Below are 13,605 nucleotides of genomic sequence, written 5' to 3' on the forward strand. Positions count from 1 at the left end.
AAAAGACAACCCTCAGAATGGGAGAAAATATTTGCAAACGAATCAACAGACAAAGGATTGCTCTCCATAATATATAAACAGTTCATGCAGCTCAATATTAAAGAAACAAACAACCCAATCCAAAAATGGGCAGAAGACCTAAAGAGACATTTCTCCAAAGAAGACATATAGATGGCCAAGAAGCACATGAAAAGCTGCTCAGCATCACTAATTATTAGAGAAATGCAAATCAAAACTACAATGAGGTATCACCTCACACCAGTGAGAATGGGCAACATCAGAAAATCTACAAACAACAGATGCTGGAGAGGGTGTGGAGAAAAGGGAACCCTCTTGCACTGTTGGTGGGAATGTAAATTGATACAGCCACTATGGAGAACAGCACGGAGGTTCCTTAAAATCTAAAATTAGAACTACCCTACAACCCAGCAATCCCACTACTGGGCATATACCCAGAGAAAACCATAATTCAAAAAGACACATGCACCCCAATGTTCATTACAGCACTATTTACAGTAACCAGGTCATGGAAGCACTCTAAATGCCCATCGACAGACGAATGGATAAAGAAGTTGTGGTACATATATACAATGAAATATTACTCAGCCATAAAAAGGAATGAAATTAGGTCATTTGTAGAGACGTGAATGGATCTAGAGACTGTCATACAGAGTGAAGTAAGTCAGAAAGCGAAAAACAAATATCGTATATTGACGCATATATGTGGAATCTAGAAAAATGGTACAGATGATCTGGTTTGCAGGGCCAAAACTGAGACACAGATGTAGAGAACAAACATATGGACACCAAGGGGGGAAAGTGACAGGGGGTAGGGGTGGTGGTGTGATGAATTGGGAGATTGAGATTGACATGTATACACTGATGTGTATAAAATGGATAACTTATAAGAACCTGCTGTATAAAAAAATAAATAAAATTAAATTTAAAAATTTAAAAAAAAAAGAAATGCAACTGACTTTTGTATGTTGATCTCGTATCTTGCAGATTTACCGAATTCTTTTTTCAGTTCTAATCATGTTTTTGTGGAGTCTTTAGGGTTTCCTACATATAACATCATGCCATCTGCAAAAAAGAGATAATTTTACTTATTCATTTCCAATTTGGATGATTTTACTTCTTTTCCTTGCCTAAATTGCTCAGGCTAAGATATCCAGTACTATGTTAAATAGAAGTGGCATGAGTCTGCATTCTTACCTTGTTCTGGATTTTAGAGGAACGCTTTCAATTTTCACTACTGAGTATGAAATTAGTTGAAGGGCTTTTCATATTGAGCTTTATTATATCAAGGTAAATTTCTTCTATACCTAATTTATTGAGAATTATTATCATGAAAGGTTGTTGAACTTTGTCAAATGCTTTTTCTGCATCAATTAAGATGATCATGTGATTTTTATCCTTTATTCTATTAATGTGGTGTATCACATTGATTTTTTTGTGTTGAACCATCCATGTATCCCAGGACTAAATCCCACTTCGTCATGGTGTATGATCCTTTAATATGCTGTTGAATTCTGTTTGCTAATATTTTGTTAAGGATTTTGGCATCTACGTTCATCAGGGATATTGGCCTATAGCTTTCTTTTCTTATGGTGTCTTTGTCTGACTTTTGCCAAAGATGTGAAAGACTTGTACACTGCAAACTATGAAACAGTAATTAAAAAAATTTGTAAAGACACAATTAAATGGAAAAACTTCTCGTGTTCATGAATTGGAAGAATTAGTAATTGTTCAAATGTTCATACTACCCAAAGCAATCTACAGATTCAGTGCAATCTCTATCAAATCCAATGGCATGTTTTATGGAAATAGAAAAAAACAATTCTAAAATTCATATAGAACCACAAAAGACGCTGAATAGCCAAAGCAATTTTGAGCAAGAAGAACAAAGCTGGAGGCATCAAACTTCCTGATTTCAAAATATATTACAACGCTACAGTAACTAAAATAATATAGTACTATTATAAAAACAGACAAATAGATGAACAGAATCAGAAATATATCCTCACACATATGATCAACTGATTTTCAACAGGGTGACAAGAATAAACAATGAAAAAAGGATAGTCTCTTTAATAAAGAGTTTTGGGAAAACTGGAAATCCACATGCAAAAGAATGAAATCCCTTATCTTACACCATACTCAAAAATCAATTCAAAATTGTCAAAATTGATAAAAGACTTAAATGTAAGATCTGAAACTATTAAACTCGTAGAAGAAAGCATGTGGAAATTTATTGTTATCTTGGCAATGATTTCTTGAAAAGCATAGGCAACGAAAGCAAAAATAGACAAATAGGATTTGTCTACTAAAAAGCTTCTGCACAGCAAAGGAAACAACCAACAAAATAAAAAGGCAACTTACAGAATAGGAGAAAATATGTGCAAACCAAATATCTGAAAAAGAGTTAATATCCAAAATACATAAGGAACTTCCACAACTCAATAGGAAAAAAAAATAATAAACTGATTAAAAAACAAATAAAGAGTCTGAAGAGCTATTTCTCCAAAGACATACAAATGGCCAATAGGTACATGAAAAGGTGCTCAACATTAATAACCATCAGAGAAATCCAAATCGAAACCACAATAAATATCACTTCATACCTGTCCGAGGGCCTTTTATCAAAAAGACAAGAAATAACAGCGTTGGCAAGGATGTGGAGAAAAGGGGACCCTTATACACTGTTAGTGGAAATGTAAATTGAGTCAGCTACTATGGAAAAGAGTATGGACATTCCTCAAAAAACTGAAAAAAGAAGCACCATTTATGATCCACCGATCTCACTTCTGGGTATATAGCCAAAGAAATTGAAATCGGGATCTATGACTCAGCCATAAAAAGGAACGAAACTGAGTTATTTGTAGTGAGGTGGATGGACCTAGAGACTGTCATACAGAGCGAAGTAAGTCAGAAAGAGAAAAGCAAATACCGTATGCTAACACATATATATGGTATCTAAAAAAAAAAAAAAAAATGGTCATGAAGAACCCAGGGGCAAGACGGGAATAAAGATGCAGACCCTACTAGAGAATGGACTTGAGGATACAGGGAGGGGGATGGGGACATATGTATATGTATAACTGATTCACTTTGTTATAAAGCAGAAACTAACACACCCTTGTAAAGCAATTATACTCCAATAAAGATGTTTAAAAAAAAAAGATATATAACATGAGCATTGCCATGCTCATTGTGGCATTATTCACAATAGCCAAGACACATGGAAGCAACCTAAATGTCCATTGTGAATGAATGAATGGATAGAGAAAGTATGTTATTTACATATAATGGAATATTAACATGTACATATAATGGAACATAATATTATAATGACAGAAGGCAATCTTGTCATTTGCAGAAACACAGATGAATCTGTAGGATATTATGCTAAGTGAATAAGCCAGACACAGGACAAATACTACAAGAGTCCACTTATAGGAGGCCTCTGAACTAGTCACACTCCTAAAAGCAGAGAGTAGAATGGTGGTTACCAAGGGCTGGGGGAGTGGGGAGGTATCGGTCAAAAGGTACAAGTTTTGGAAGGTGAGGAAGTTCCAGAGATCTATGTACACCATAGTTCTTGGAGTTAACAATACTGTACTGGATACTTAAAACATTTGCTTAGAAGGTAGATATTAGGTTAAGTGTTTTTACCACAAAAGTAATGATGGTAGAAAGAAACCGTTGGAGGTGATAGATATGTTTATGGCATTGATTGTGGTGATGGTTTCATGCGTGTATACATACCTCCAAACTCATCAAGCTATATTCATTAAATATGTACAGGTTTTTGTATGTCAATCATACCTCAGTGAAGTGTTTTGTTTTTTTTTTTAATTAGAGTAAAAAGTGTTCTCTACCCTTGGGGAACTTATGTTATTAAGGAAAGAATGTGTTAAACCAAGCTCATAGATACAGAGAATAGATTGGCGGTTGGTAGAGGCGGGATGGGGGTGAGTAAATGGATGAAAGGAGTCAAAACTTACAAACTTCCAGTTATGGAATACATAGTCATGGGGATGTAGTGTCACAGTGTGGTGACGATAGGTAGTAAACTGTGTTGCATATTTGAAAGCTGCTAAGAGAGTAGGAATATTAGAAGTTCTCATCACAAGAAAAAAAGTTCTGTAACTATGTGTGGTGATGAATGTTAACTAGGCTTATTGTGGTGATCATTTTGCAGTATATACAATATCAAATCATTATGTTTTACACCTGAAACTAATATAGTGTATGTCAATCATACTTCAGTAAAAACATATTTATAATTAAAAATGTGAGAGGCCTTTAAATAAGATTCAGAAACCTTGAACTGATAGAGAAACTGAATCAAAGAGAAAAGATATTTTTAAAACATTATCATCCAAGCAGAATTGAAGAACACATTTGAGGTAAAGATGAGAGTAGACCCCTTAAAAGAGAAAATGGTTACTTAAGCCAGATAAGACACACAAAGGGATTTTAAAGAATGTATAGGCTACATTAGCCTGAGTTAACATGTTCTCATATTTTCATCATTAAAACAATATCATGAGCTCTTACTCTTGTGAGAACACTTGATATCTGTGACATAGGAACTAATTAATTAACTGAACATTGAGTTGCATAGAGTCATTAAACCCAAAATATGATTTGGGAATGTTAGGATCTCTTTATTTAAAGTACAATCCTCTGCAAATGATTTAAATACCCTAAAAGGTAGCAATGATGGTTCATATCACACAACTGACCAGCTTTTAGAATGTATCAATTAGTCTCACAGATCCACTCAAGGTAAAAAGTAAAAACCACTAAACTGCTAGGAATCCCTAATGAAAAAAATTTTGGTGATATTAAATAGAGTCAGCAAAAATGCCTCAAGTTCTCCAAACTTATTTTGGGAATGGGTGAGCAAATGAATTAAGTGGTGGGTAAATACATCTGGGATACAAAGTAGCAAAGCAGCTAAGAATCCATTTTTTATAATTAAAGCTTAGCTAAAATATCATTTGGCCACAATGATAATTTTGTATGGAACTATCAATAACAACAGGAGATTTGCAGAGAAAAATTGCCTTGCAGCATTTTTGGAAAAATTAATGCATATCCAATATTGACCTTGATTTGTGCATGTTAAACTGTTCCTCCTTGAGTAAAACATTCTTGAAGAAGTCAATAATATGCCATAATCTCATATGACACTAATAAAATAACGCAAATGACAATTCATTTTTGTTTACTTGTCTGTGAGTTAATGGATGGATAAATTTCGTTAAAAGAGGAAGCAAGAATTTGGTGCATAGTAGGCATATTTATAAAACAATTGTGATTGATTTTTTATGGTCACTTTTCTAAGAGAGAAAGTGAAACAATCAATCTCTTGGAATTCTTTCCTGAAAAGTGTTTTTATAGCTGTTGATATGTTATGAATTTCAGAAGACCGAAGCCATGTATATCAGGAAGTTTGTTTTGTTCACTAAGATGTAATGGAGTTAAAAAAAAAAAAAAAAAGTCCAAGGAAGCTAAAAATATGGGAAACAGCGGCATTAGAATGACTTTATATGAAACACTACTAATTTTATTACTCAAAATTCTTGAAATCAGTAACACTAAAGTTGTCTTCTTGTACTCAAGGGACACTAGTAAGGGAAAAGAAGAACTGAGAAGTGAGATAGCCAGCAGAAGTCTTAGATTCAAGGACAAATACAGAGCAAGTAAGAACTATTTTCCATTCAATCCAATTTTTCTGTGTATCCATTATGAGAAGGCAATGAACTAAAGACTTGTGTTTGCACAGTACCTCAATGAAATTTGCAGGAGAAAATACAAACAGTGTATTTTAAGAAAATAAATCTAAGCCTGATTCTCCCTGGTTATTTCCTAGCCATCATTCAAACTCTTAGAAGGGCACTTTAACTCTTTCAAGGCACTTGTAATCCATTTAGGCAGAGGCAGAAAGTTTACAGTAAGAGTTAAGGTACTACTTAAATCCAAAACTTTACAGCCCAGGAGGGCCATGGGCAATGAGAATTCCTCTGAGGCATGCTTTCTTTGGAGAAGATACTGTTTGACCACAGTGTGAGTTTGGTCATGATGTATACGGAACTGAAATATTAAACAGAATGGTAACTTAGGTGAACTGTCAGTTATTGAAAAACATTGTTAAAACTAGCTCGACTATGTAACAATAGGGCTTAAAAATAAAAGGAAGGTCCTGCCCCTTCTTGTTTTACTGGTCTCACAGACAAAAGATAAAATTCATATTAGTAAATTCGTTGTCCAAATTAGAAAATCTTTTCATCATCATATAAAAAGTGTAACTCAAAATCGATCATAGACCTAAATATGAAAGCTAAAACTATAAAACTTCCAAAAGAAAATTTAGGATAAGAAATCTTTGTGACTTTGGGTTAGGCAAAGATTTCTTAGATATGGCACCCAAAGCATGATTTATAGAAGAAAAAATTGATAAATTGGACTTTATCAGAATTAAAATCTTCTGCTCTTTGAAAGACACTGTTAAGTGAAGGAAAAGATAAATCATAGATCTGGAGAAAATATTTGCAAGGTATATATTTGATAAAGACTTGCATATTTAGAATATATAAAGAACTCTTAAAACAATAATAAGAAAACAATTCAATTTTTTAAATGGCATAAGATTTGAACAGACATTTCACCAGAGAAGATATACTGAATGCAAATAAGCTCCTGAAAAGATGCTAAACATTATGGGTCATTACAGAAATGCAAACTAAAGCTGCAATGAGATACTACTACATACCTGTTAGAATGGGTAAAATTTAAAAATTTTAAAAGCTAACCATACTAAGCATTGACAAGAATATGGGGTAACTGGAATTTCATATACTGTTGATGGGAATGTACGTTGGTACAGTCAGTTTGGAAAACAGTTTGGCAGTTTCTTAAAATGTTAGACACCTGCCATATGATCCAGCCTTTCTACTCCTAGATATTTACCCAAGCGAAATGAAAAGCATATGTCTATACAAAAACTTATACCTGAGTGTTCACAGCAACTTTATTTGTAATAGTCAAAAATCAAAACTACCCAAAAAGCCCCTCAACAAATGGTAGTATGAAATGGAATACTAATCAGCAAACAAAGGATATACTACTAATACACAGAACAACATAGATGATTCTCAAAATCATTTTGCGGAGTAAAAGAAGCCAGACAAAAACTGTAGTGTGTACAATTCCATTATATAAAACTCTAGAAAATGCAAACTAATATGTAGTGACAGAAGGCAGATCAGTGGGTGCCTGGGACAGGGGTGGGGGGCAGTGCGGGAGTCTGAGAGGGAAGGTGTAAGGAGGAACTACCAAGGAGGATGAGGAAGTATTTGGGCATAACTGGTACATTCAGCATTTTGAGTGTGGTGACAATTTCATGGGTCAAAAACTTTTCACACAGTATCCTTTAAATATTTGTAGTTTTTGTATACCTTAATAAAGTCATTTTTAAAAATGAAAGAGTAATCCTTTTTTGTTTTACTAGAATCTTCTAGGCAACGGAAAATATAAGTAAATATAAGTAAAAAAAAATCTTTTCAATATAAACTATGAATTTAGTCTGTTAATGGGACCTGAGTTCTCAACATCTTACTTTCCAACTTTTGTTGTGGATGGGGCATTTCCATTACTGATCCACATCTCCGAGTGAATTACGTCGTTCTCGTTTGTGCATCTAGGAACCGTAGCAGGCTAATCTTTGCGATGTGTGAACTACATACCGAGCACACTCCAAGTGCTCGACATGTACTATTCCATTTAATTCTCACAATAATATTTTAAGATAGATTATTCCCATTTTTCAACCGAGGAAACTGAGGTTCAGAGGGGTTAAATTGTTCAAGGTCACACAGCCAGTAAGTACTAGCGTCAGGATTTAAATTTAAACAGTCAGAGACTGGCGTACATGTGCCTGAACATATGCTCTGTTGCTTCACTATAGAATAACAATGTATGGTCCTGTGATAATTTATCTGCCACCGGGAAGAAGTGAAGAAGATGTATATTAGTTTCTTAGGGCTGCCATTAACAGAGTATCAAAAATGAGGTAGCTTAATAGCCAAGACATGGAAACAACCTAAACGTCCATTGACAGATGAATGGATAAAGAAGATGTATGTATATATATGTATACACATACACACAATGGAATGTTACTCAGCCATTAAAAAGAATGAAATAGGGCTTCCCTGGTGGCGCAGTGGTTGAGAGTCCGCCTGCCGATGCAGGGGACACGGGTTCGTGCCCCGGAGTAAATCAGAAAGAGAAAGACAGACACCCTATGATCTCACTTATATGTGGAATCTAAAATATGACACAAATGAACATATCTACAAAACAGAAACAGACTCACAAACATAGAGAACAGACTTGTGGTTGCCAAGGGGGAATGGATACGGGGGTGGGAAGGATTTGGGAGTTTGGGGATAGCAGATGCAAACTATTATATATAGGATGGATAAACAACAAGGTCCTACTGTATAGCACAGGGAACTATATTCAATATCCTGTGATAAACCATGATAGAAAAGGATATGAAAAAGAATATATATATGTGTATAACTGAGTCACTTGGCTACCCAGCAGAAATTGATACAACATTGCAAATCCACTATACTTCAATAAATTTTTTTTTAATTACGTAGCCTAAAACAACAGAAATTTATTGTCTCACAGTTTTAGATGCTATAAATCCAAAATTAAGGTATTGGCGGGGCCACATTCCCTCTGATGGCTCTAAGGAAGTCCTTCATTGCCTCCTCTGTCTTCTGGTGTTTACCAGCAACCCTTGGTGTTCCTCAGCTTGTAGATGCATTACTCCAGTCGTGAGGTTGTCCTCTTGTGTCTCTTCACATCATTTTCCTCTATGCAACGTATCTTTCCGTGTACAAATTCCCTCTTTATATAAGGATACCAGTCATACTGGATAAAGCCCACCCTAATGACCTCATTTTAACTTGATTACCTCTGTAAAGACCCTATTTCCAAATAAGGTCACTTTCTGAGGTACTGGGAGGTTAGGACTTCCACATCCCTACTTGGGGGAACATAATTCAACCGATAACAGGAGGTGACAGATTGTAGAGCTAAAAGATGTGGGAAAACTGTAAGATTTGCTTTAGAACAATGAGCAAATTCCTTATCTTAAACACTGGTAGAATCTCTTAAAGATCCACAAAACTGTAAGTATGGCCTTGCAATCAGTCAGCTATATGGGAATTCTTAGGAAAAGAGTACATCATGTGCAGGTTTCCTTGCTTAAATCAAAGCCCTAGTTTTCTTTACAATTTTCTGACTTTCACAAGTTATAAATCACTATCTGAACATAGAGTGACTTCCTTCTTTTTATTTATTTATTTATTCTATAAATACTAGTTGAGTCCTGTATTACATGTCAGGAATAGTGTTGGCTACTGGGAATCACAATCTGGAAGAAAGGCAACGTCCATCAAGTATAAGAGGGTGAAAAGGGCTTAATAGAGGTTTACATGGAATGCTACTGGGTCCAGAAGAAAACAAGTTACTCAGGAAAGGGGGTAATGATCAAGGAAAGCCTGAGATCATTTTTAAAATACAAATAATGTCTTGCCAGACAACAAAAATTAGAAAGAGCATTTCAGAATGTGCAAAACTGAACTCAGGACACCCAAAACAGAACCCCGGTTCTTTTTCAAAATCTGCTCCACCAGGAGCTGTCCCTGTGTCAATCAATAGCAACTCCATCTTTCCAGTTGCTCAGAACAGAAAACTTAAGAGTCATTCTTGACTCCTCTCGTTCTCTCATATCTCTATCCAGCCCACCAGGAAAGGCTGTTGTCTCTACTTTCCAAATATATCCACAATCTATGGACGTTTCACCACCTCTGCCACCATCGTCTCTCACCTGCAATAGGTTCCTACCTCTCCCTAGCCTTGCTGTTTCTAATTTTGCCACCCTCTATGGTCTATTCTCAACACAGCATCCAGCACTATCATTTTAAAATGTAAGTAAGATGACAGTAGTCCTCTGCAATGGCCTCCCACTCCATTTACAGTAAAAGCTAAAGTCTTACCATGGTATAAAAGGCCTTCACAACTCAGCCCCTCAGTCTCTCTCGCTCCCTTTCCCAGCACCATTCTCTCTCTGACTCCTCGCCCCTACTCAGTCTTCTCCAGCCTCACTAGTCTCCTTGCTGCTCCTAGAACAGGACAGGCAGATTTTCATATTAGGGTTTTTGCACTGGCTGTTCCCTCCGCTGGAGCTCTTTCCTTCCAGATCTCCATGTGGCTAATTCCCCTGCCTTCTGCAAGTCTTACTCAAAGGTGACCTACTTCAAACCCTCTATATGAAACTGCACCTCACTTTTCCTCCCAACTACTACCTCACATTCTCAATTCCCCTTACCTTGCTCTAACCTTTTCCCCATAATTCTTATCAGCTTCTAACATACCATACTTATCTATGATGCTCATTCCTAGTTGGTTTTTCTGCACTAGGACGCAAGCTCCACGTTCTCTTAATTGATGTATCCCTAGATATGGAGCCTATTACATAATAAATGTTCAAAAAAAATTTTTTTGGCCAATGAATGAAAGGCTCATCAAAATGAGAAGAAAAAAAAAAACAGTCATTCCAATGACTGCAAATAATCAGTGTCACTGGACCATTAAGAGCACATGGGATAAATGCAGAAGGTAAAATTGGAGTTGTAAAAGGTCCTTCCACACCCTTGAAAGAGTGCCGTCAAGTGGGGCACCACTGACAAGATTTACGCGTGGAATTAACATTATTATATTACCATATTAGATCACTCTTGCAATCACTCTTGCACTCTTGTGAATCCGCCATTTTCAGCGTTCACCAAAATAAAATTTTAAAATAGTTTTTTTTTAAATGTTGTAATAAGCCTGAACCTTCCTGAGTGCAATGGAAGCATAATTGTTAGAACACGGACTCTGGAACAGACTGCCTGAGTTTAAATCCCATTTCAACCAAAGGCTCTAGGATTTAGCAAATTACTCAGCCTCTCTTTGCCCTATCTGTAAAATAAATAAATAAATAAATAAATAAATAAATAAATAAATAAATAAATAATTTTAAAAGGGTTGTGGGGTTTAAAGAGTTGGAATAAATAAGACACAAGATGAAAAGACAACCCTCAGAATGGGAGAAAATATTTGCAAAGGAAGCAACTGACAAAGGATTAATCTCCAAAATATACAAGCAGCTCATGCAGCTCAATATCAGAAAAACAAACAACCCAATCCAAAAATGGACAAAGACCTAAACAGACATCTCTCCAACGAAGATACATGGACTACCAACAAACACATGAAAGAATGCTCAACATCATTAGTCATTAGAGAAAAGCAAATCAAAACTACAATGAGGTATCATCTCACACCAGTCAGAATGGCCATCATCAAAAAATCTACAAACAGTAAATGCTGGAGACAGTGTGGAGAAAAGGGAACCCTCTTGCACTGTTGGTGGGAATGTAAATTGATACAGCCACTATGGAAAACAGTATGGAGCTAGTCAGAAAGAGAAAAACAAATACCGTATGCTAACACATATATAAGGAATCTTAGAAAAAAAAGTGGTCATGAAGAACCTAGGGAAAGGATGGGAATAAAGACGCAGACCTACTAGAGAATGGACTTGAGGATGAGAGGAGGGGGAAGGGTAAGCTATGACAAAGTGAGAGAGTGGCATGGACATATATACACTACCAAACTTAGAATAGATAGCTAGTGGGAAGCAGCCGCATAGCACAAGGAGATCAGCTCGGTGCTCTGTGACCAACTAGAGGGGAGGGATAGGGAGGGTGGGAGGGAAGGAGATGCAAGAGGGAAGAGATATGGGGATATATGTATAAATATAGCTGATTCACTTTGTTATAAAGCAGAAACTAACACACCCTTGTAAAGCGATTATCCTCCAATAAAGATGTTAAAAAAAAAAAAAAGACGCTTAGAACAGTGCCTGGACATGGTAAGCACTATGTACGTGTTTTAATACTTTTAATACTAAAAGAAAAAACACACTTCATAGATGCTTTATTAAATTGCAAACTATTGTTTCATCTTTCCTCCAACAGTTTTGCATTTTCTAACTTGAGCAAGACTTTCATACATAAATATTGGTGGTATTTTCATATATTCTAAATTAGTAAAACTTAAAGATGTGATCATTGAAACTAACACTTCAAAGAATGTGTTCTGTTGTGTTTTGACTTTAAATGACTCCTATCTCAGATTTCCACAAATTCCAATCTAGATGAGTAATATTCATTAAAATACCCACCGTTTGTTTTATTATTTATAGTTTAGATGTCTTTCCATTTAAACAAAGAGACAGATTGTCTTCTAGCTGAGACACCTGGAAGGTGCTTGAAGTACAAAGGCCATGATTCAAAAGTCTGCAGTGCAGTCAACAAGCAATTACTTTTGCATGTGATGGGAGACTGTCAGCTTCAAACACGGGACATTCTTTGGGAAGATTAGTCCAAATTACATTTTATTACATTGGCCTACTTGAATAGCCTAAACCTCATATACTTCTTATTCTAATGGAATTCCAACTGGGGCATTAATATATTGTTTATGACATGTTTGGAGTTCTTGTGTTATCAGCATGCATTCATGAGAGAAGCTTCAAACAGTATCAGATAACAGAGCTGGATGTTGGCTGTTGTACAGCATAGGGGATTTTATCATCTTGTTGAACCAGTGGCAGTGATTAAATTAAACTGTCTGAACAAAGCTTTTGCATGTCATACTGTTGAATGGCAAAATGAAAGAGTGACACACTTCAAAGATCAGAGGAAGGGAGACAGGGCTAGAAAAACACATTTATATAACTGTTTATTTACAACATTCAGAGACAAAATCAACAGTTAAAAACTGTTTCCATTTTACTTCACCTTTAAACTTTTCAGTATCACTTCATTTGTTTTCTAAGCACATTTCCCCATATTCTTTTCCACGTAACATACTTAACTTAGAATGTTGACTGAACGATGAGGTAGTTTGGGGAGTTTTTTTTTGTTGCTGTTCTGTTTCTTTGTGCAAGGATGGTTTTTAATTTGGTTTAATTTCTTATTTTTCTCTTATTATTTCTAAATGAGATATTTTAGGAAAAAAATCCAGGAGACTAAGATGTTTCCATAATTTATGAGCACAAATTTTATTTTGGGAGACAAACACATGGGCTTTTATTTTTCCACTTTAAGAAACAAATGAAAATTTTGAAGGAAAAGTTTAATACAGTAGAACTAAACTAAAATTATTTTTATAAGCTGAAATATTGTAACATATGAACTCTCTGAAGGAGTTTATTAGTAAAAAAGTTTTAAGGATATAAATGTATCTGAAATACAAAGTAAGCTTTATAGGAATCCACATGTTTTCTATCCAGTGAAATTTGTAAATCAACAAACTGTTCTGACATTTATTTATAATTATTTTTGTTAGCAAAAAAAAAAAAATGGTTTTGTTAGTCTTAGGAAAATGTTATTTCCTCTCACGCAAAATAAAACTGGGAAAAAATCCAGAGAAAGCAAATTGAGCTTTAGTGCTGTTTCCATT

This window comes from Physeter macrocephalus, chromosome 13, assembly GCF_002837175.3.
Source record: "Physeter macrocephalus isolate SW-GA chromosome 13, ASM283717v5, whole genome shotgun sequence".
In the NCBI taxonomy this organism is placed as follows: Eukaryota; Metazoa; Chordata; class Mammalia; order Artiodactyla; family Physeteridae; genus Physeter; species Physeter macrocephalus.